Consider the following 24,111-nt stretch of genomic DNA (forward strand, 5'->3'; position numbering starts at 1 on the left):
ACGGGGGCTGGGAGAACAAGAGTCAAATTCACATAGTTACCCGCTTCAGAGAAAATCAGGGCTCATCTTTGGGTTATACTGTTCCTTCCCAGGGGGTGACGCTAAGGCGGAACTTACTGGGCCACCGTCTTGTCTTCACGGTGCCATATTCTCTGAGGATCTGAGAGTCTTATTTTAACCTCAGAAGGGTGTTTTCCTCTGTGGACCGAAAGTCTGAGATGCAGAGAAGGATGGACCCTGAAGGGTCCCGGTTCCTTAAGCTCTGCTCTCTTCAGACTTTTGGGAGGATGGTGATCAGAGGAGGGATGGGGAGTGAGAGAGTGTTGGAAGGGGAGCAGGGAATCCCCCATTAGGAGTCTGTTTACGTACGTGGTGGCCCAGACTCACGGAGATCTGGGTAGAGACAAGGGTGAAATAAGACTGTTTTGGAAACTGTGGTGAGCGGGAGGCGATGAGTCAGTGCTTACTCTCCCCAGAAAGTGATATTGCTCACTGGGGAGGCTTCGGGGCAAAGCTGTACATGGATCTGGAGGCGGAGCTGGAAAAGCAGACTGGCACCCGGGAATTTGGAGGGAAAGCTGGGGGGTGGGGTGGGGAGACTGTGAATGAACAAAACGGGGAGGGGGGGAAACACATTGGGGAAATAGTAGTGAAAACGGGTGCCCGAGGTGGAAAGAGCTGTCAAAACAGAAGCAGAACTCCTGCGTTGTCCTGATAGTGAAGGGAGATTCGCAGGTTGTGTGGGAAACCCACAGGCGTTTATTTCATTTTCTTCATGCTTCTAATTTTAATTTCATTTCAATCCAACGTGTGTGGAATAATTGTGGTTTAGAGCAATGTGGTCTTGGGAACCTCAGGGCTATACTTAATGTCCAAGTTTAGGGTTTGGCCAAACATAGCCTACCTGGAAATGGTCCTTTATTTATCAGTATCTGAAATAGAAGCTGGTGCCGGTCTCACGCCCCCTCCGTCCCCGGGGTGCTGGTGAGCCTGGCCTTTGCCTGCTCAGGCCTTGCAATCTCCGCTCCATTGAGATCCAACCCCCTTGCCCCGCGACGATGCCCCTCACCCTGGCCCTTCTCGAGGTGTCGTCCCGGCTGTCGGCGTCTGCATGTCTGTGATTGATGTTCGGAGTGGAGCGGCAGGGCGTTCCAGCAACGAACGTGTCAGCAGCTCCGCTCACTCTTCTAAACATGGGTGATTGAATAGAGCTCAGTTTTGAAATATCCACTTTGCTTAAATTGGATTTCCTGTGTGCTCAAAGGGAAGAGGGAGGAGGAATCCATGTGGTTTGGGAAAAGACATGTCCCCTTTTCCCACCTTGTAGTCATCAACTACAGTCACTACGTACTCTATCTACCCCCAGGCCCGAGCCTTGAAACGGAGGAAGGAATGGGCTAGAATGGAGGGTACCACTCACTATCTCAGTGGCTCAGAGGCTATTGAAAAGAGTGGGTTGGATTCACCTCTGGAAGCGGTGGTAGGTCACCCCCTCATTTCCCACACGTTCTTGCTGTCACAGACAAGACTGGGAGAATGCTCCAGTGTAAGGTGTGCCTGCATCAGGGGAAATCAGGATGATCCCTTGGGGGCAAGACGAAAATACTAGAACCTATATTACATTTCTTTTAAATTTTCTACTTGTGGGGCGCCTGGGTGGTTCAGTCATTAAGAGTCTGCCTTTGGCTCAGGGCGTGATCCCGGGGTCCTGGGATTGAGCCCCACATTGGGCTCCTCCGCTGGGAGCCTGCTTCTTCCTCTCCCACTCCCCCTGCTTGTGTTCCCTCTCTCGCTGGCTGTCTCGCTCTCTGTCAAATAAATAAATCTTTAAAAAACATGTTTCTACTTGTGTATGTCTGGTACAATGTGCATTGTACATGAGTATATTGGCAAATGTATTCTGTCTATCTGTCTATCTATCATCTGTCTATGTCATCTGTCATCCAGCTCTCCATCCTATCAGGAGGTACCTTGAGCAACATTTTGGAAGTACAATTCCTGGGAGGTTCTATCTCAGTAAGTTTCAGGGAAGGCCAAGGAAACCATAGTTATCTGACTCATTTATTTTCATTAAGGAATCTTTTCTTAAATGTCACCTTACACGAAATCCTAACGTGTACAACAGATAAGGATGGGACCCCTCCTCTGAAGGAGGCTGGAGGCAAGGGCAGGGGATGGCCCAGCCTTCCTTTTATTCCATCTGCCCTCTGCTCTCCTTGATCTGCATAAACTCTCACTTGGAAACCACCATGGTAGTTTCTGGAAGATGAATCTTTGGAGGCCAAGGGTTCCATGTTTGAAACTGGACTAACAGGACATGGCCCCACATTCTCAGGTTTGATGTGGTAGATAGTTCCCACTAGCTGGGTCCCCCCCTCTCAGTCTGTTCTTCATGCCATGTGCTAAACACCCCCTCCGAGCCCAGGCTAGGTGAAGGGATGGACACTTAGACTCCCTCCTGAGGCGCCTTCCCCAGGCCGCTTCCCACCGTCCCATGACTGCTTTGTCTCTTAGCCACAGGGACTTCCCCCAAGCAAGCAGTCAGTACTCACGGACTCACGAGTGTTCAAGTTCATTGCAGAGGGTGACCAGCTCTGTAGCAAGCATTTCTCTGATCTTCTTTCAGATTTGCAAGGAGCTCCCTCTGCAGAAGGAGATTCTGCTTAAACAAAATGCAGTCCCATATCCTGGGGGCACCTCGCCTTTTTGCTGATTCAACTATGCTTACATGTGCTTATGATTTCTTTTCTAATTTTGCTGGTGTAGAGATGGCCTATTTCCCAAGGGCAGTTCGCACTGTCATTTATAGAGCTACGTTGTCTTCACGAATAACCGTGAGTGGCAAAATTGCCTCACAGAATGAGGGGGGAAGGTGGGGTGTGGCAGATACAGAGACACTACCCAGATCCCCCTTCCAGAAAGGGCTCCCTGCCCAGCTACTGGGATGGTAGCTGGCTCACAGCCTCCTCTGTGAGCAACGTTGGAGCCAAAGCCACACTCCGTTCTGAGTGGCCCCAGTCAATAGATGAACAGGGCCGTGGAATAGAGACCTGGCCGTTTCCGCCCAAGAATGACTTGGAGCCAACAGGTGATCTTGCTCTGGGGCCAACAGAGACAGTGTCCCGAGCCGGTGGCGTCCTCACCACCATGCCTGCTTCCCCACATTTTCTCACAGGTGCTACTCGCCCCCCAAACCTTATGCACGCCTAACTCTGTCTTAGCATCTCCTCCCCAGAGAACTGGAGGCTGGGGGGTGGGGGAAGGAGGACACAATGCGAACCAAATACAGATGGCACCGTTCTCTTAGATTCCGAAGTCTACAGCTCCCAGTGCCTGGGCGTGACTAGCCCCTGGGGAGCCTCGGAGTTATTGCCGGGGCTCGGCAAACACACACACGTGCTGTGGCCTGAATACATCGTATGTTTACGTATTTTGAATAATATATGTGCTGTTTTTCAAATACATGAATACAATACACTAAAACTTACTTTTTTAAATAGTGCATTTTTAGATCACTGGACAGCATGAGTTCCACGCGCACGCGCGCGCTCACATCGAGGGAAAGTTTTTCACTGCAAAGGAGTCCTCGTGAAAAGGGCTGAGAGATACTGTTTTAGAAGATGCGACCCTCTCAACTGGGAATTTCTCATTTAACTTCTAAGTAAACTTTGAGAAAATCTGCCTGATGCTGTGTTGAGGAGCTCTAGGCTGACAAATATCGAAGCTGAGGGGTACGAGAATGGCCGATTTAGAGGGGAATGGGGTATCGTGTGGCCTTTCGGTATAATCTCAAGCCTCCTGAAAACGTGCTTGCGTCCTATCAACCTGGGACCTTGATCCTCCTGTTCACAGAGACAACGAGGCAAAAGTATTTGGCTTGGGTTAAGCATGTCTGTTTGTTTTGGGACAAATCACCATGCCCTAACACACAGTAGTCATCTTTCAAGAACAGGTACCATGCGACTTTGGATTGCCCATTTGGCTAAAATCCTCCACCTGCAAAAGACCAGCCATCCCGTCCCACACAGAATATGGAGACTCATTCTGCCAAAGGAGCATAGATTGTCCAAAGTCACACAGGTAAGAGACACACAACTTTCTTTCTTTCTTTTTAAAGAGGTACTTATTTATTTTAGAGAGAGAGCGTGCATGCATGAGCAAGCAAGGGGAGGGGCAGAGGGCGAGAGAGAATCCTGAAGCAGACTCCCTGCTGAGCGTGGAGCCTGACATGGGGCTCAATCCTAGGACCCCGAGATCATGACCTGAGCCAAAATCAAGAGTCAGCCACTTAACCGACTGAGTCACCCAGGTGCCCCGACACGTGTCTTCCTTAATGACAGATAGGAACCGAACTATGGATTATGATTTGAAAGTGGTCAAGAGTTACGGGCTGTAGCAGTCAGGATATGCTAGACTACGTTGCTGTAACAAATAACACAAAGATATTAGTAGATTAACATGAAGGAGGTTAATTACTTTCACCCAAAGTCCATTATAGGTCTGGGTGGTTCTCTGGGACATCGCATGGTACCTCCGGGATCCAGTCTGCTTTACTCTCATGACACCTCCATTTCGACAAATGACTCACAGTTCCCACAGCAGAGGGAAAGCATGCTGGAAGTTCTCTCACTAAGAATTAAATGCCTTAGTCCATATGTGACCCACAGGCCGTTGTCACATGACCCTGTCTGAAAGGACAAGACAACTGCATAAAAGAAGCACCAAACAGCCCTACCACACCAGCCTCCCGGAATGCCAGAAAATTCCGTTAGTTATTATTAGGGTAAATTTCCAAAGTTCCCTGAAAGTCTTGATTAAGTTACTCTCACCCAATAGCATATTAATCATGAATTAGCTTATCAGCTTTGGTTTAGTCGCTAGTACTTTGAAGGAATGAACAGCTATGGGGGAAACACACTTTAAGATCCCTTGTTATAAAACCCAGCCCAGGGGCTGACCAGGCAGAACAGCATTGTGTGGAAGACACTGGAGAGGCCCTGGTTCTGGGGAGGAATGGTAGTTGAGAGCAGTGAGTGTCTGAAGACTTTCTAAGAGAAGAAGGGGCATTGAGAGACGGTAGAGCTGCCGATGACCAACTTCCCGGCACTTACCAGCTTGCCCTGGGTTGCCTATGTGAGCAAAATACCTTTCCCACGTCTGTGGGTGTCATTTGAATGATACCAAGTCTTATCAAACCTTTGATCTTATGTTACTCATAAGATCTTCTCCTACCTGCCCTCCCTTCCAGTCTCTGAACACCACTTTGAAGAGAACATGTTGTTAGCCTAGGCTAACATTGGGCTTCCTGTCACAGTTGGGTGTCTGCTGGGCTGGGCAGACCGACATGGCAGAAACACACACTGCAGAAGGAAGTCGGGTTTGGTTCCAGCATGAACTGATTAGATCCTTGACATTTTCCAGGCTGCTACTTCTGGTGGCCTGGCACACACAGGCTGAGGTAAACAGCCAAGGCCGGGAACTTTGTTAGCATTTTTGAGCTGAGTGTTTACCCAAGTCCTGTAAGCCATCTGGGTCTAGGGGATAGACTTGGACATCTTCTCCTTTGAGTTCTTACACCTTTTCACTCTGAGCTGAAAATATTTGTGAAGAGCCACTTCTGCCCGTGGTGGGTCTGAGATGTTTACTCTCATACGAGCAAGTGTTACAAATGGGGGTCAGATTAGAACAGAACAAAGCCTGAGGGTCTGGCCAATGGACTCTAATGGATTTTTTTTTCTTTAAAAATGGACTAACAGGCATGTGACTTTCTAGTCTGGGGTATGACTTGGAGTCAGACTGCTTGAGTCCCTCGGCTGACTCAACCACTTACCGATTATGTGGTTGTAGGCAGATTACTTAATCTTCCTGAGCCCCAGTTCCTTTATCTTGAAAACAAGGACAGTTGCATCTACTTCAATAAATTTGAAGCCCATAGGGGGCACTCGGTAAATAGGAACTGCTCTTGTTTCTGTTGTGCTCTAAAGAGATTCTGGGAAAGAGGTCTGATAACTCGACACCTATGACCACCGTTGTTATTGTCAGTAATAATCCTACAAGATGGAACGTGACATACCAGCACTTACTTCAGTTTCCATACCCATAAAATGGGACCAAGGTTGCTGGCTTTTCCTTCCTTATGGGATCTTGAGATGCACCAAATTAAGTAAGAGAGGCCTTGAAACATCAATCTATCCTACGGACATGGGAGATCTTGCCCAGGCTGGGCAAGGGAATAGCAGCAGTGGCCCTGGCGGCGGGAGGGGGTCATTGCCCATCTCGCACCACTTACACTGATGTTGCCGCTTCAGGTACTGTGACGGAGGAGCCAGAGGCTGTTGGGGTGGGTGGGGCTAGTTCTTTCTGCACGGCCTGTGACAGGGCCCCGTGTTGCTGAGAGCACCGCTTGTTGATGTCCAACACCTCTCTCATGGAGTCCGAGGCGCTTTAGCCAGAGGTGGTCGATCTCTGAGGTCAATGCCAGAGGCTGCTTTCCAGCTCAAGGACCGTAGGACGAGCAAAGCCAGATCCTACAGCAGCAATACGAGAGACTGTGGGGGGGGGGGGGCAGACTCTCCTTCCCTCTCCTATCTGAAGGGTTCTTTTGAGAAGAGTTGCTGGGCTGCCCCTGATTAGGAAATAGTAAGAAGCTTACATTCATAGAAAAAGGAAGGGGGAAAATCACCAAGGCTTTCATAAAACCCAGTGGGTCACAGCTCCGGTTGAAGGGGGAGGACTCATTTTTCTCTAAGTGGAAAGTATTTGGGCTGGGATGTTGGGGTGGAGGAAGTGGAGGGAGAAATTGACCTTCTGTCCAGAGCCAGACAGAGATTTACATATACAGTAAAATATTTGAGGTTCTCATTTGAGGGAGAGTTCTTTCGTTCCAAGCATAGGAAAACCAACTTTGGCTAATTTAATAAAAAAATAAATTAAAAAATACACACACGCGTATCAAACCACACATACATACATTTTAGAAAGCCACGGAGTAGCTCACAGAGTCAAATAAAAGGCTAAAGACTCTGGCTTCGTACAGGGCAGGAAGCTGGGAAACTTGGGTCGGAGAAATGAACGGACTCCCCATTAGCCAGAGGTCCCTTGTGTCACTTTACTCAGGATTCCTCTTCCCTGGGGAGAGTTCGTTTGGTACCATGGCACCCACCTGACCCGCAGGAGCTGAGACACCTTGCTTCAGGCTTTGTAAGGACGGTGAACGGGATGCTGAGCAGGCCATGGCGCGGAGGTCTCCTACGGTCTCTGCTTTTTATCATCAGCCTCGTCACTATAATTAGTTTCCCGAGGCTTCCTCGATTTGTATTCGGCCAAATGGAGTCGACATGTTTCTGTTTCACAGCACCCTTGATGAAATTCGCCCATGTGAACAGTGGATGACAATCTTCTCTGCCCTGTCTCTCTGGCCCACCTAGACAGCCGGTGCTCGGGCCCTCCTGAGGAGGGCTACCCGCCTCGCCTTGCTTCCTCTTTAATAGCTCCACGCTCTGGATCATAGAAGTTTGGGCCTCGAGGCCCCCGGTTGCCCAGCCTAACCGTTGTTTAAACAGCAAACTAAAAATAAGTGTCCCCAGGACCGTTCATGTTGGCAATGACGGTTGGGCTGCCACTTCACCACAAAGACACTTGTCATTTGGGGGTTTGGAAAAGGGAAACACTTAAGTACTAGTTTATCAGCCAAAAGAAGCTACGACAAAAAAAACACAACACCCGTCCCACCCACAGACTTCTGGTCAGAGTATCAGCTTACGGGGGGAAGTTTAGCCTGTTATAAATGAGGGGCATAGCGATGTTGCTTTATTTACGCGTTGGCGGGGGGAAGAGGGGATGACGTGAGACCACAACAGCTGCCTTTTGGAAGTTTCCAGGGAAACTTTAAAAGAGAACAAAAGTGTTTTTTTTTAAAGTAGAACATTTGCAAAATACAGAGGAACAAAGAAGAAAAGTCTGCAACGATGCGCTATATTAATATTTCCGCGTATCTCCAATCCTGGCTTTTAGATCAGGAGGAAAAGCTTAGGGGTCGATGGCATGGTGCTGACCCTGACTCCTTTCCTGTCCTATCTGCTTGCACATGGGAACGATGCCCCAAGTGAAGGAAAAGTGTCACAAGGACAGCTACCGCGACGATGGGGGTTCATGCACGCCATTCACAGACCTCCTCTATGCACTTAATTGTAATGTGAGGCGTTCCCCGTGTTTTGGAATTTCTTGGCCAGTGTCATTGTAATGGCTTTATAATACGGAAGCAGGCCCTGGCATTGGACATGAAGTATCACAAGGAGTGCCTCGACAGACATCTTTGTGCGTAAACCAGAGCACCGTCTGCCCAAGAAGAGGCCAGCCTTGCCACCTGTCAGGTGTGAGGTCTCTGCACCGTCCCCGGCTCTCTCCGTTAAAAAGCAGTTCTTAATTGAACAAAGCCTAATGATTCATTTCAGAGGTCATTTCAACCCAATTTTTTTTCGCTCTTTCCCCTCTTCTCATGTCTCTGGAAGTTATTTCTGGATTGCTAGCAAGCATACTGGAAAATCAAAAAGAGGACAAACTTTGTTTTAGGTACTTTTGGCTAAGTAATAGAAAACCATGTGATGCGGGATTATAAGAGCCAGGGTGAGATTTATATAAGAAAAGCAGCCAAGTCTAGGTACTGCCTTTAACAATACACAAAGTACTCTTGTATTTTCTCAAAATACAGTTTACGTTGCTATTGTTTCTGTGTTTCCGTTAGGCACCAAGTAATTGTGTGCATGGCAATAGGAGTAATAACTCCTATTTTAAGGCGGAGAGAAGAATTTATAAGCCCACGTTCTTTTTCCTCTAAAAACATCTCACCTTCTTCTCTTAGCAACTCCTGGGGGCCCAGATACTGACGTTATTCCTCTTTCCTACTTCATTTAGCTCATCAGCTCTGCCCGCCTTTTTAGAGTATCTACCAGAACAATGTTCAAAGCAGTAACAAGAACTAAGGTTAACTGAGTGCCTACTGTATGCCAGGTGCTGGTCTGAGACTTCCGGTGGATGGATTGATACATTTAATCTTAGCGGAGGGAGGATGTCTAATGCAGATTCAGTGGGACCTTGTGAGGAAGTGGCAGCCACGGGAAGAGGGGGAGGAGACCATCCTGGCATGGGTGAAGGGCCCCGCGTATGGAGGAGCGTGGCCTCTTCTGCTGTGGCTGGGGTTAGTTAGAGAGCAGGAACGTGGCATCGAATCCAGTTGAAGGCATAGTAAGCAAGAGAGGAACAAGATGAAATGCTTAAGAAGACCACATTTTCCACGTGGAGGTAGCTTGCAGGAGAAGTGGGGTGTGCTCGGGAGGCGCTGTTGAGGCAATGGATGGTGGTAGCCAGCCTGGACTCACAGGCTGCTGGTGGATATGGACAGAAGGAGATGGACTCAGGATGCATTTTGGAGATAGAATTGACAGAACTTGCTGGTAAAGTGCAGAAAGGAGGTAGGATAAGGGAGTCACAAATGCCAAGGGCTGGGTTTCTTTTCTGAGTACCTAGGCTAAGGGGGGTGCCCTGTTCTACGATGTGAAAACCTGGGGGAGTAACCGATTCAACGGTAGGGAAATGGAAGGTTTTATTCTTACCTTCATTTGCCAAAATTGACACACTGGCCAAAAATAAGGAACACAAAACTAGAAGCTTTAACTTTTTAGTCATTTTGGTGTAGCAGGAGGAGACCAGACGGAACTAGGACTGGGTGCAGACAGACATAGCTAGGACTGCCCTTGCAAGTTGCGTGGCTTCAATCAAATTCCTCGGCCACTCACCACTCGATGCTTCAATTTTCTCACCTCCGAAAGGGAATGAATATCCTGCGAGCCGCACCGCTGTTGCTGCAATGTGCCTACAGCTCCCAGCCCAGTTTCTGGCACATATAACGCCACTTACATGTTAGTTGTTGTTCTTTGAAATAACCTCCACGAGATAATGCTGTAAGATGCAGTAAATTCTTCCTTGTGGGAGTCCTGTACATGCCTTAGTCTGGGTGACAGGTTATGATCTGGATAAAAAGCACCTGGAAGGCAGTGGTGCCCCCAGATGTCTCTTTAACTCGCTGTCTGAAGTCCCACATCTCAATGTTTCATTCCTTTGGCAGAAGGCTTTTTTCCTTACTGAAATACCCAACCTAATTATTTATTATTATTATTTTTTAATCTTTATTTTAACTAGACTCCATGCCCAATGTGGGACTTGAACTCACGACCCTGAGATCAAGAGTCACATGCTCTACGACTGAAAATGCCAGGCACCCCCACCTTTACTGAAATACCAATGGCCTTGAAAAAGAGAATTGTTCAAAGCGTATTTGTCAATAATAGACAGTCATCATAATCTAGTGATTAAGAACGTGGATTCTGGAACCGGGCTGCCTGAGTTTGAATCTCACTTTTGTCATTTACGAACTTTGTGACCTTGGGCAAGTTACCCGACTCCTTTGTATCTAAGTTCCCTCATCTGTGACATTGGGACGTTAATGATTCCTACCTTATGAATCACTAAGAGTTTTAATGGAGCTAATACATATAAAATGATGCCTGAAATATTGGAACCATTATATAAGTATGCACTGAATAAAATACAAAGAGTTAAGGTGTTAGATGACTTTGAGGAGGTGGGAGGAAGGCAGGGCAAGGCAGGGCTAAGGGGTGCCGGGTCTCTGAGAAAACCAAAGTATGACACTGGGGCAATCATGACAGGAGCAGACAGCTGACTTTCGTACTTCTCAGTTTTGTCTTGTCGAGCCCCCAAAGAGAAGATCCCGGCACGGCCCCCGTCCCAACGAGGACAGTGCAGTCTTCCCTTCTCAGAAGCAGCCGTTAATCCAGGGGGGACTCAGGCAAAGTACCACACCCTTCTGCTGTTGCTGCGGCCGTGCACAGAGCTCTCTGCGTGGAATCTCTACAGGACTTGGCAAGGTGTCCTCTACCCGCTTGATTTGGCCCAAGTGCGTGACTTCCTATGGCTTATCAAGGTCTTGATGGAAATCTGGCCCCAAGACAACTCCTCCAAAGCCTCAAGCGATGGTCATCATTTCTGATGTTATTCGAAATGGACTGGAGAGGCCAGGAAATGTGTAAGTTTCCTTTCCTGTCATCCTCTCTTAAAGGAAAATGCCTGGTGGCCTGTTCTATCTAGATGACTATTGGCTTTTATCATTATTCTCCAACTGAGCCAAACTCAGGACAGAACCTTTTTAGAAAAATAGGGCAGAAAAAAGGTTGGTTAGTGAACCCCCGAACTCTAGCAGATTCTAAGGAATACCCCCCGATGTTGCCAAGTGCTGTGAGAATGTGGAGAAACGCGATCACCCGTACACTGCCGGTGGAGTGCAAAATGGTACGGCCACTCTGGAAAGCAGCTTGGCCGGTTCTTAAGAAGTAAATATGCAACTGCCGTGCCACCCAGCAATTGCACTCACACCTATTTATCCCCGTGAAATGACAAATTAACTTTCACACAAAAACCTGTGCTCCAGTGTTTATAGCAGCTTTATTGCTCGTATCCGCAAATTGAGAACAACCCAGATGTGTTTCAATGGGTGAATGGTTAAACCAACTGTGGCATAACCACATCATGGAATATTACTTAGCACTAAAAAAGGAACTAATGGCAGGCTTGCCTCAAAGGGAGTCAAATGAATATTTTGGCTTCCCCATTGCATATGAAAGTTGTGTTTATACTACACTGTAGTCTATTAAATATGCAGTAGCATTATGTCTGAAAAACCAATGTATATACCTTAATTACAAGATAACATATTGCTAAAAAAGTCCTAGTTATCATCTGAGCTTTCAGCAAGTCAAAATCTTTTTGCTGGTGGAGGACGCCTTGCTGCTGACTGAGCAAGATGGCGGGTGCTGAAGGTTGGGGTGGCTGTGGCAGTTTCTTTAAGAAAATAACAGAATTTTACTGCATCCATTGACACTTCCTTTCACAAACGATTTCTCCATAGCATGTGATGCTGTCTGATAGCATTTTACCCACGGTTCAACTTCTTTCAAACTCTGCCGTTGCCTTACCAACTGGGTTTATGTAACATTCTACGTCCTGTGTGTCATTTCAACAATCTCCACAGCATCTTCCCTAACAGCAGGTTCCATCTCGAGACCACTTTCTTTGCTCGTCCGTAAGAAGCAACTCCCCATCCATTCAAGTTTTATCCTGAGATGGCAGCGGTTCAATATGACAATAACGAAAAAGATGGAAATATTGTGAGAAATACCACAATAAGACACAGAGACATGAAGTGAGCCAATGCTGTGGGAACAATGGCGCCAATAGTCTTACTCAAGGCAGGGTTGTCACAAGCTTTCAATCTGTAACAACAACAACAACAAAAACAACAATAAATGAGATATGCTTATGTTGACACAAGCAACAACTTGGATGAATCTCCACAGAAGCATGTTGAGTGAAAAAATCCAATCCCCAAAGATTATATACCGTGTGATTCTATTTATGTAATTTTCTTGAAATAACAAAATAGTAGAAATAGGGAATACATTAGGAGCTGCCAGGGGTTAAAGAAGTGGTTGGGCCAGGAGGTAAGTAGCTGTGGCTATACAAATATAATATTCAGAATCCTTACAGTGATGGAAGTCTTCTGTGTCCGGACTGTATCAGTGTCACTATCCTGGTTGTGATATTATGCCATAGTTTTTGTGAGGTGGACCCCTGGAAGAAACTGAGTCTGAGTGTGAGAGAACTCTCTGAATCTTTTCTTAAAACTGGATGTGAATCTATGATTATCTCCCAATAGAAGCTTAATTTAAACAAAAGGACACAGGAGAAAGACTGTTAACTATCCCCAGACTCACCTTGAACTCTAGCAAGACCTAAATAATGCTCTTCAACTTTCCCATATTCTCTGCTCAAAGGAATTTCTAGTCATAGAAAGACTTAACCGGATGAGAAGTCAGGCAAACGGATGTGTTCCTTGCCACACAGTTAGGTCTTCAGTTCACCTACTGTTTATTAGGTCACTCATTCTTTCAATGAACTTGAATGGTGCCCCTCCTATGTACCCAGGACTGTACTAGGTGCTGTGGATACAGGGAGAGAGATAATAGACTCTGTCTGACCTGAATGGAACTTATGTTAAACGAGATCATTTTATGCAGTGGTAAGTACTAAGGAAGCAGAACAAGGTAATGCAGACAGTGTTAGGGGAGGGAGACTCTTTCGATAGGAAAGTCAGGAAAAGCCTTTCCTAGTAAGTGTTTTGATCTGAGAGCTAAATGATGGAACAGAGCCCTAGAACTGGGGAGAAGAGCATTGCTGTCTTACCTCTAGAAAGGTCACTCTTGCAGCGTAAAGAATACATCGAAAGGAAGCAAGAATAGAAGTGAGGCAACCACTTCATGGGCCATTTTGGTGATGGTTTCCTTAACTAAGGTTTAGCAAATGGAGACAATGGCACCCCTTGCTGGGATGAGAAAGCCTATGAGGAAGGAGGGACTAGGTTTGGTTGGAAGAAAGAAATCAGAGTTTGGTTTGGTCATGCTCATTTCAATATGTCTGATGTGGTACATTGGGCCACAAACATTGCGCGGGCTCCTTCTTTTCCTCAGTTCCCCCAGTGCTCCATCAGCTCTGTGTCACTCTCCCACGTCCAGACTTGAAAGGTGTATCACCCTGTAGGGCGTCTTCCTGCATGCCAGCAAGGGTTTAGGTTATGCATACCGGAAGTATGGAGTTAGCAACCTGAAGGTGAACCATAAACAAGGGGAAATGGGAGCTAAAAAGGAACCCGTCAAAGTCTTCATTTTTCCCTCTCCTATGGACTACTCAAGGGTACAATATCTTCAGACACCTCTTCCAGAGAAGTCCCCTATGCTGAGTGAACACAACCCCCGAGTGACCTGCTGGGTCTCTTGGCAGCGTTCTGAGGTGGAAACCAGGATGGTAACACAGCTCATCACATCACATCACACCTTTGCCTCTTCTCCTTTTTTCTCCTACACCCAATACCTAAGGACTTGCACCTCTCAATTAAACTGTCAGAATCTTAATCGTTCCCTTGGGCTCTGTTTTATGGAGGACTCAATTAAGACAACATCCAAATGGAGATGTCAATTAAGAAGTTAAAAGTCTAGAACTCAGGAAGGAAGCCAGGATTGGAACTACTAACTCGCGAAACATCAGAAGTGCATAGTATTTGGGACCATAGGAGTAATGCAGTCACATTGAGAGAGAGTGTGATAGAAATATGGGTCAAAGAGCAAACCTGAGGCCCTCCGAAGCTTCATGTTCAGGGGAGGAGGTGGGTCCAGCTGAGGAGAATTGAGAAAGAATAGTCAGTGAGGTAGAAGAAAATCTGAGGCTCAAGAAGGGGAGAATGTCACAAGAAAAATGGGAACAATCGGGTGGGTCAAAACTAGCTGAGGGGTCTAGTAATGTGTGAGAGAGAGGAGACCATTGGGTTAGGCGCCACTGAAGTGGCAGGTGGCCTTGATGAGAGCAGTTTCCATGAGGAAGCAGGAGTGGAGTGGGTCGAGGAGACAGGGGGAGATGAGGAAGTGGAAATAGCTAACATCATAGACAAGTCTTTGAAGAAATTTAAATGGAAATGGGGAAGAAGTAAAGTGGGTAAGAGCCTGGCAGTCTGCTTGCTGGGCGCTAGAGCTGGAAAACGTGTGTGTGTGGGAGAAGCATAGTGACTGGGATGCCAGAGACCTAAATTCTAGTCCTTTCACAGCTAAGGAGGCCCTAGGGAAATCAGTTCTCTCCCTGGGCATTAATTTCCTCGTTTGTCAAATCAAATATCTCTTGGATTCCTTCTAGCTCAGAAAAACTACGTCCTGTGGAGACGTTGAAGCTGACAGAGAAGGAACGGTAAGTGGGGGAAGAAGGATCCGTGAGAGGAAGGATTAACTAAGATGATGCGTGCAAAGCACTGAGCACAGTGCCTGACATAATCGGAAGAACACTTATTATTAGAAGTAATAGAGTAGTATCACTAGCAGAAGCTTGCAGAACATTGTGGAGCACGGCTCCACCGCGCAACAGGACAGGGCCCTTTGGATAAGAAGGAAGGAGGGGAAGTAAGGATGGCCCGGGCCGTGCCTGACACGGCAGTGAAGACCGCACTAGAAGTGACTTGGGGAATGAAGTGTGGGATAGACCTTAGGATGGCAGCTCAGAGCTGGTGCCTTGGGCGATGGGAGGCTTCATCAAAATGGAAAGACATTTTACTTTAAAAAATGCTTTCTACCCCATGTAAAAGTAAGGTAGGGATACAAAGAGCCAAGAGTAGCCAAGACCACCTCAAAGAAGAACAAAGCTGGAGGACTTACTCAGCTAGATACCAAGATTTTTTATAAAGCAACAGTACTGAGGACGGTACGGCATTGGCATGACAATAGACAAGTGGGCGGAACAGAGTCTAGAAACAGAGCCATGCACGTACAGGCACTTGATTTATGAAAAAGGTAGCACCTCAGAACAGTGGAGAGAGGACAGGACTATCAATAAATGGTCCTGCATCAGATGGAGAGCCGAATGGAGAAATAAGAATAAAACTCAACTCTTGCCTCATACCTGGGAAAAAATCAGTCCTCTGTGGTCTGTAGATTGTAGATGAAAGCTTCTAGTGGGTAACATAGGAGAATAGCTCTTAAATGCCCATAAATCGGACATAAAAAAATACTAGCCATGAAGAAGAATATTTATATATTGAAATTTATTAAAGTTAAAAATCTTAGTTCAGGGGCGCCTGGGTGGCATAGTCGTTAAGCGTCTGCCTTCGGCTCAGGGCGTGATCCAGGCGTACCGGGATCGAGCCCCACATCGGGCTCCTCCGCTGGGAGCCTGCTTCTTCCTCTCCCACTCCCCTGCTTTGTTCCCTCTCTCGCTGGCTGTCTCTCTCTGTTAAATAAATAAATAAAATCTTCAAAAAAAAAAAAATCTTAGTTCATCCAAAGATACCATTAAGAAGGTAAAAAAAAAAAAGTCAAGTTACAGAGTGGGAAGGATACTCTGTTAACTGATAAAAGGCTCAAATTTAGAGTATATCAAGAATGCTTACAAGAGAAAAGAAAGATACCTCATTTGAAAATAAACAAAAGACCTGAGTAGGTCCCTCACAAAAATAGGATGGCCGATGAACGCATGAAATGGCGCTCAGCTAGTCATCAGGGAAAGAAGAATGAAAATTATATTGAGATATCACTAAACACCCACGAGAGTGAAAATAATTAAAAGGATGAACAATGCCAGTGTTGGGGAGGATGTGGGGCAACTAGAAAACAAACATTGCCAGTGGGAATTTAAAATGATACAGCCAGTTAGGGGAAAGTTTGACATATCTGCTAAATGTAAACATAGTGTGTCCAAAACCTGCCCAATCTATTCCCGGATATTTATCTGGCAGAAATGAGAGTTCATCAAAGACCTGCACAAAAATGTTCTTTGTGACATTGTTCATAATACCCTCAAGATAGAAACAACCCAGACGTGCATCAAAAGCAGAACAAATAAGGACACTGGTGTAGTCACAGAATGGAATACACACAATGAAAATAAATTAACCACCGCTACCCTCGATGCTTATAAATCTCACACATACAGTGTAGAATGAAAGAAGCTATTTGCAGAAGACTACATACTGTCTGAGTCCATTCATATACAGTTCAAAACCTAGCAGAATTCATTTGTGGTGTTACCAGTTAGAATAGTGATCCTCTTAAAGGAGAGGGCAGTAGCAGGAAGGGGTGTGAGGTGAACTCTGGGTGCTGGTAATATCCTAGTTCGTGACCAGGGAGGTGGGTACAAGGGTGCGTTCTCTTTGCAGTAATTCCTCAATAACTCACTTAAAGTTTGTGCACCTGTCTGTATGCTCTACTGAAAACAGATGGTTTATTTAAGGAAATGAAATTCAAGGGGTAACACTCATTTTAATAAATGACAAAATGTTCCTCCCCTCCTTGTTTCCGACATCACTCCCCCATCCACATTCCCCACGGCGTGGACTTCTTGTTCTCACCAAATGAGTCCGTCACAATGGAAAAAATTGAATGGATCTTCACAGATTCTTTTTTTAAGTGTAATGTCTTTGTAAGGTCTTTAAAAAACACTACCTTCAAATAAAACCACCAAAGCTTGTCCTCCCTCACTTTATGGTTAAGAATGCTGAAACGCTGGGTCCGGGAACAATACTCATCGTGCGATCGGAGGGCGAATGTGGATCAGAAATTCATGCATTCCTTCACTGGACAGTATTTATGAAGCACGTACCGCAACTCGGGTATTGTTCTCGGCCCTGCAGATACAGCAGTGAACAAAAGAGAAAAGGTCCTGTTCTGGTAGAGAAAGAAAATACACACAAAAATGAGCAGATACCATGGAGAAAAATTAGGCAGGGGGTGTGGGAAATGGGTGCCATGGGTAAGGTTTTGGTGTGTGTGGAGGGTGGTCAGAGAAGTTCTCACCCAAAGGTGAGAGACCCAAAGGAGAGGACCAGTGGCCATGTGGGTGTCTGGGAGAAAGGTGCCCTGTGCAGAGGGAGCCTGAGATAAGACGAACAGCGGGGAGGCCAGTGGAACAGGAGGGGAGTGAGCAAAGACCAGAGCAGAGATGGGAGTCTAAGATCACGAGGCCTCCTAGGCCCGTCTAAGGGCTTTGGGCTTCTCTTCTGAGTGAGGTGGGAGCTCCTGGAGAGTTTTGGGTGGAAAGAATGACCTGATCTGACTTAAATGTTAGAGTCACTAAAATGCTGGGCAGGAAGAGGCAGAAGAGGGGGAAGGGCAAAACAAGTCTTTGCAGTGGGACACGGGTGAGAGGTGATGGTGCCTTGGACCAGCAGTGAAGACAGTGAGAACTGGATATATTTTATGGTAGAGATATACAGGGCTTACCGTTTGGGTTGTCAGACAGAGAGGAGTCGGGGGTTTTGGCCTGAGCAGCTGGAAGAACAGGGTTCTTGTCAAGTGACATGTGGGTGGAACAGGTGTGGGTAGAAGATTCCGAACGGCTGTTTGCACATGTTTAGTTTGAGGTGTCTATCAGACATCCAGGGGGACCTTATAAGGGCGCAGCTGGAGATAACAAGGCTGGAACTCAAAGGAGAAGTTGGGACTGAACATGTAACGTTGGGTGTTGGTGTCTAAAGCCACGAGGCTGAATGAGATCACCTAGGGAGAGGATATAGGCAGAAAAGAGAAGCTGTCCAAGCAATGGCCCCCTGAGATTAGCCCTGCCCTAAATTCTGCTTTGGCTGCAGGAAGGGGATATCTTCATGCTGGAGGGATTGGCCCCATTTTGCCTTGTGCCAGATGGCTGATTCATTGCTGGTGTGAGTATCCTGGCAATTGGAACTCAATGGAGACCAACCATCTCATTAACATTCCTCCTCTCCCTGTCTCCAGTTCAGGTGGGGTTTGAACTAGCGACCTAGAGGAAAGCTTTTCCATCTTAGTGGAGGTTTGCCAGCACCCATGGCCTTATCCTCTGGTCTTCTCTTTGCCTGTCTCCAGGTCCAGCCTAGGGTCTTCTGCTATTCCAGAACAGTCCTTAGTCTCTGGAAAAGCAAGACATCCTTTCACACGGAGCTGGAGACTGAGGGCTGGAGGAAGGGGCCCTCCAAGGCAACAAGGGCTTGGATAGGAGCCATCCTACACATTTTACCCATTAGCTGAAAATCCTTTCATAATGTTTTCCATTCCCCCTATAATGAGTCATCATCTGAGCGGGGCCTCTGCTAGAAAGTTCATAAGAACCTTACAGGATTTAACAGTTTGAGCAAAAAGAAGAAATGGCTGATGGGAGCCTTGGAACCCTGCAATCAGAACATCTTTCCATGGTTGCTCTTTATTTCTAAAACTAGATGACAAGGGAAATGAAGAAGAGTGTTGGGGAAGAAACTCTCGGAGTGCCTCCCAGTTTTCTCCCTTCCTCAGCTTTACTATCACCTCTCAGGATCCCTAGGACTTGTTTCAGGGAGCCCCAGCCAAGAAGAGCACCCACAGTCAGGAGGGAAGTTGGAGAAACAAGAGCAGCAGAGATGGGGTCTATTGATGTCAACTTTCCAGCGCCCTGTCTCACTTTTCAGAGACACCATCGCTTTCCCACCTTAGCTGTCATTCTTTTAAATGATTCTAACCTATACTTAGTTTCTCTACCCACTCCTTCCCTCTCTCAGTTGATTCTTTTTTCCTTCTCTCCTCCTCTTTGTGGTGAAGGAACGGTGGACAGACATAGCTCTTCCATGGCCTTTGAAGTCCCAGTTGGCGGAAGCCTGTCTCAAGGCTTCCCATTCTCCCTTTCTCTCGAATTCACTAGAGATTCTACTCTTTGCTTTTCTACCCAAGAGGGAAAGTGGTCCAAATAACCCACCGCCTGAAAGCAAAGGCGGTGTTCATGCACTGGTGCCCACCTGTTTCGGGACGGGGTTGCCTCCAAGCCAGCTCCGGGAACTCAGCATGCAGCAATAAAAACTGAGGAGTTTGAGATCCCTGGAGAGTTGGAAAGACAAATCCTTTTTCCTCTTACCTTCAACCAGGGCCTTAGAACACAACAGTGAATTACAATTCACTCTCAGCTTCTTGTAACTGGTAAGAAAGCAACTGTTTTTGCTCTGTCCGAAGTCCATCTGCAAACACTTATGGAAGTCAATGGAAAGGGTGCCTTTGTTAGCCCTTCTCCTCATAATGCTCCCTACTGGGGATCACGGGGCTCCTCAGCAGAACCCACAGAGGCAAGAATCAAAACCAATCTTTTGTGCTAAACAAAATCTGCTGAAGACAGTGATAGTATTAGGTACCTGTTCTGCTCCAAAGCGCTACCTCAGAGTTCATGCATCCAAGATTTTCATTCATTCATTTATTCATTTGGCATCTTTCTATTGAAGGACTCCCCAGGTTTGGTGCCGTGTGCCTCAGAATGGAGAAAAAGGCAGATGAGTCTTACAGTAAAAGTGATGGGAGAGGCAAAGAAATAAACAAATACATCCAAATTATTACGCCCTTTAGTAAGTGTTATGAGGTATCTGTGGGCTCCCAGCCCAGAGGGTGAGGTTTGGTGGACTACAGGCTAAACATAGAAGTAAAAGCGAGTTGCAAGTTTTAATGACTTGCTTTTACATGTAACTTAGGAAATATTCTTTTTTAGAGAATCACAGCTGGATTTTAAAATGGAATTGCTTGCCCCTGAATTAGAGCATCAGCTTTATCCATGATCTCACAAATGCAGAGCATGTCTCCTGAAATGCCTCTCAAATGTTGTAGTTTTGTCTCTGTGAGAGAAATAAATTGAAGAAATGGCCCAGTTGCCCCAACAGCAGACTCTACTGGTTGTCTACCCAATAGCTGTTCTGTATTCGGCCGCCCCCTTTTCCATGATCTCCTGGAATGCCTGGGGAGGTCTTTGTAACATTGTCCCTGAGAAAATGGTCTAAAACTCACTATTGGGATCTTGTTTGGGTAAAAAGTGGATAATGTCATCTTCTTAAGAGAGATGATGTTATGAAGGGCCAAAGAAAGCAATGTATGTTGACACTTTCTCTTCTTATATTGCTTTCCTGGACTTAGAGAATGAAATCTATACCGTAGCCGTTTGCTTGCCCTTGTTTTAGCTCTGTGTTAGTCCTGGGGAAATCTCTATATCTGACCCAGCTTGACACGAATCTCATCCGCACAGGACTTGCTGGCCTGCTCCAGCTCTTTCCCTTCCTTTTATATCACCACTGACAAATGTGGACTCTCATGGGCGGTGCTTCCCCTAACAACACACAGCGGCAAGCTGAGCAGAAGAGGGTTGCCACAGTGACTGGATCGTGTGTTTAGGGTTAGCTCCTGAACTGTTTTCAGTCTTTCCACGTCCCCTGTCAGATTGATGGTGTCCTTACCACCTTTGTTGCCTACGAGTCCCATCCTGGGAAAACTTTCTATCGACTAATTTGGTCCTCAACCTACCTGCTCGGCATCTTGGACTTGGACTAACACTCTCCCTTGTGAGCTAGTGTAATGGTCTTTTTTTGCTGAGCTGTTTAGCATCCTTTGTTAGGGAGAAGCCATTTCCCTCCTCCCCTCTCCTCTCCTCCCCTCTCCTCTCCTCTCCTCTCCTCTCCTCTCCTCTCCTCTCTCTCTGACTTTCTCTTTTCCAATAGGTGCTAATTCACAGAGTCTAGTGTACACCCAGCTACAAGAGTGGGAGTGAGAAAAATCACGCAATTCAAATTTGAATTTATCTGGCTCTGAAGTTTAACCAGTACATAATCCTATTGGTGAAAACTGGGTGAAATAGTTAGAACATTATAAGGGCTATTATAAGCTCTGTGGTTGAAAGAAATGAGGAAAGAACCAACCGACCATTGTAGGTAACATGGCAGCCAGTGGTCAGTCCACCTAGAAAGGCCAATGAGGATGGTCCTCCGCTGTAATGTAACTTCGTCTTGGTACGATCATCTCTTTTGTATTTCCTGATCGACTATAATGGTATCGAGACCCTGCTGCTGAATTCAGCACTTCTGGGGATGAGCCCATGTCTGAACAATAGCTGTCATAGAAAGAATCTTTTGGGAGAGTAATTACACAGCTAAGTTGTCTACTAGAATACACTTTCATCAAAGGAACTCTTTTTCTGGACACAAGCATGCAACACTTTAAGAAAACCCAGTGTGAAAGGTTTAGTAAAATGGAAAGTGATTATTTGCTTTCAAACGGCAGCTCCATGTAGTTCTTTTAAACCCAGAACAAAAATATTACCTGCTGGAACATGTTATTTTTCACAAAAGATTGAGAATAACTCCAAAATAAACAGACAAAACCAAGAGAGTGACTCCACTGATGGGAGGGTGGAGTAATCTATTTTTTCCTATTCTTCCCCGGAGGAACAACTGAAAAATACAACGAAAAAATCCTGGACAATATATATCAAAAAAGTTTAAGAAGACTCTAAAATGGGAGAGAAAAAGGCAGATTGTCTAGGAACATTGGGACCCATGGAACAAAACACTGGCGAGTTTTCATTTCCTATATCCCAGACTTGGAGCTGAAGAAGCTGGTAACCTGGAAATGCCAACAGGCACAGACAAAAAAAGCCACAGCGAATGTCTGCTCCCTCTGGCCAAAGTTGTAGGAAATGAATACCCTAGGAAGACAGAGAACTTTTAGATAATAACTGTTCTACTCTAGCCAAACACCACATAAAAAAACTATGACCCCACTCCCACTCATACCAGCAAAGATCGAGTGGAAAGCTTGGACTCCGCCATCACCAGGCTGTAGCAATGCCCCCTAACACTACTCCCTTACCTCCCCAGCTCCCTCTCAGGGGGTGCTGGCAAAAGCTAAGTAGGGAACCGGGACTTTCATCCTGCCAGGTGGTAATCAGAACCCTATTTACAGTATCAGTGGAGACCAGTGGGAAGCCTAGCCCTGCCTCCCCATGGTGGGGAGTGTAGTGTGCAGTGGCAGTAATGAGGTGCCACCACTGGTCCCCCAAACGGGAGTGGTGTTAGAGGAGGCCTAGTGAAAATCAGCCCTTCCACTGTGGCAGCGTGGGGCCACTCTTCCTATGGTACCAGTCTACCTGGGAAACCGCAATGAGACACTCCAACCCCTCCTAACCAGGGACAGATCAGTGGGGTCCTACTAGGGAGTTGGAACACCCACCTTTGGCCAGCAATAATGCGGAGTCCCCCTTTGTGTGTCAACAGAGGGCAAGGAGGAAACGTGGCAGTAATGAGACAGTGATCCTACGCTCTTCTCCTGCCAGAAAGTTGTCAGCAGAAGCCAGCCAAAACAGAATGCTTCAGTAAGATCCAGAGTCTTATAATATTCCAATGCCCAAGTTTCAATACAAATCACTCATCATACCAGGAAGCAGGAAGATCTCAAACGGAATGAAAAAAGAAAATCAATAAATATCTTCACCCAGATGACAGAAATAAAAGAATTATCTGACAAAGATTGTATGGCAGTCCTCATAAAAATGCTTCAAGGAGCAATTAGGAACATATTTGAGACAAATGAGAAGATGGAATGTCTCAGCAAAGTAATAGAAAGTCTCAGTACGGGCGCCTGGGTAGCGCAGTCGTTAAGCGTCTGCCTTCGGCACAGGGCGTGATCCCGGCGTTCCAGGATCGAGTCACACATCGGGCTCCTCGGCTAGGAGCCTGCTTCTTCCTCTCCCACTCCCCTGCTGTGTTCCCTCTCTCGCTGGCTGTCTCTCTGTCACATAAATAAATAAAAAATCTTAAAAAAAAAAAAAGAAAGTCTCAGTAAATAAATACAAAATATAAAGAATCAAATAGAAATTTTAGAACTGAAAGATATGTTAGCTGAAATAAAAACTCAGTGGATGAGCTTGACAGAAGAATGGGGAGGACAAAAGAATCAGTGAACTGGAGGATGAAGCAATAGAAATTACCCAACCTGAACAACAGAGAGATATATCCTGGGAAATGCAAAACCAAAAATGAACAGAGCCCCAGGGTCAGTGAGAGTAACAAAAGATTTAACATTCATGTCATCGAAGTCCCAGAAGAAAAGAAAGAAGGCAGGGCTTAAAAAAAAAAAAAAAAGTACTAGAGTCTGGAAACTTCCCAAATTTGGCATAAGATACAAATCTGCAGATTCAAGAAGCCGAGAAAACTCCCAAGCAAGATAACTGAAGTAAATCCACACTAAGATACACCACAGTCAAACTTCTGAAAACTAAAGACAAAGAATCTTGCAAACAATGAGGTGAGCAGTACCTTACCTACAAGGGGAAAATAATTCAAACAACAGTGGATTTCTCATCAGAAACCATGGAGGACAAAACGAAGTAACACATTTTTCAAGTGCTGAGAAAAAAGAATTGTCAACACGAAATCTTATATTCAGCAAAGATATCCTTCAGTAACAAAGAGGAAATCAAGACATTCTCAGATAAAGAAAAATAAGAGGATTTGTCACCAGCCTTACCCTGAAAGAATGGCTAAAGGAATCTCGGTAAAGAAATGGTAAAAGAAGGACTCTTGGAACACCAGGAAAGAAGAATGGATGTGGGAAGCACACATATGAGTAAATACAATAGACTCTCCTTCTCCCTTAGAGATTTGTAAATTATGTTTGATAGTTGAAGCAAAAATTTTCACATTGT

The 24,111-nt window shown here is 46.0% G+C and overlaps 1 long non-coding RNA gene across 2 annotated transcripts; it reads right to left on the reverse strand.

The window, feature by feature from the left end:
- Window positions 1–16: 16 nt before the first annotated feature.
- On the reverse strand, window positions 17–7,619 carry LOC121104759. 2 transcript variants are annotated; one of them, XR_005837085.1, is made up of 4 exons: window positions 7,163–7,619; window positions 6,290–6,527; window positions 2,553–2,644; window positions 17–1,250 (listed from the first exon to the last, which is right to left on the reverse strand). It is a non-coding gene; the product is annotated as an uncharacterized LOC121104759 (long non-coding RNA). The 2 variants fall into 2 exon arrangements; XR_005837084.1 differs by lacking the exon at window positions 6,290–6,527.
- Window positions 7,620–24,111: the final 16,492 nt, after the last annotated feature.

This window comes from Ursus maritimus, unplaced genomic scaffold (genome assembly GCF_017311325.1).
Source record: "Ursus maritimus isolate PB19 unplaced genomic scaffold, ASM1731132v1 scaffold_23, whole genome shotgun sequence".
NCBI classification, from domain to species: domain Eukaryota; kingdom Metazoa; phylum Chordata; class Mammalia; order Carnivora; family Ursidae; genus Ursus; species Ursus maritimus.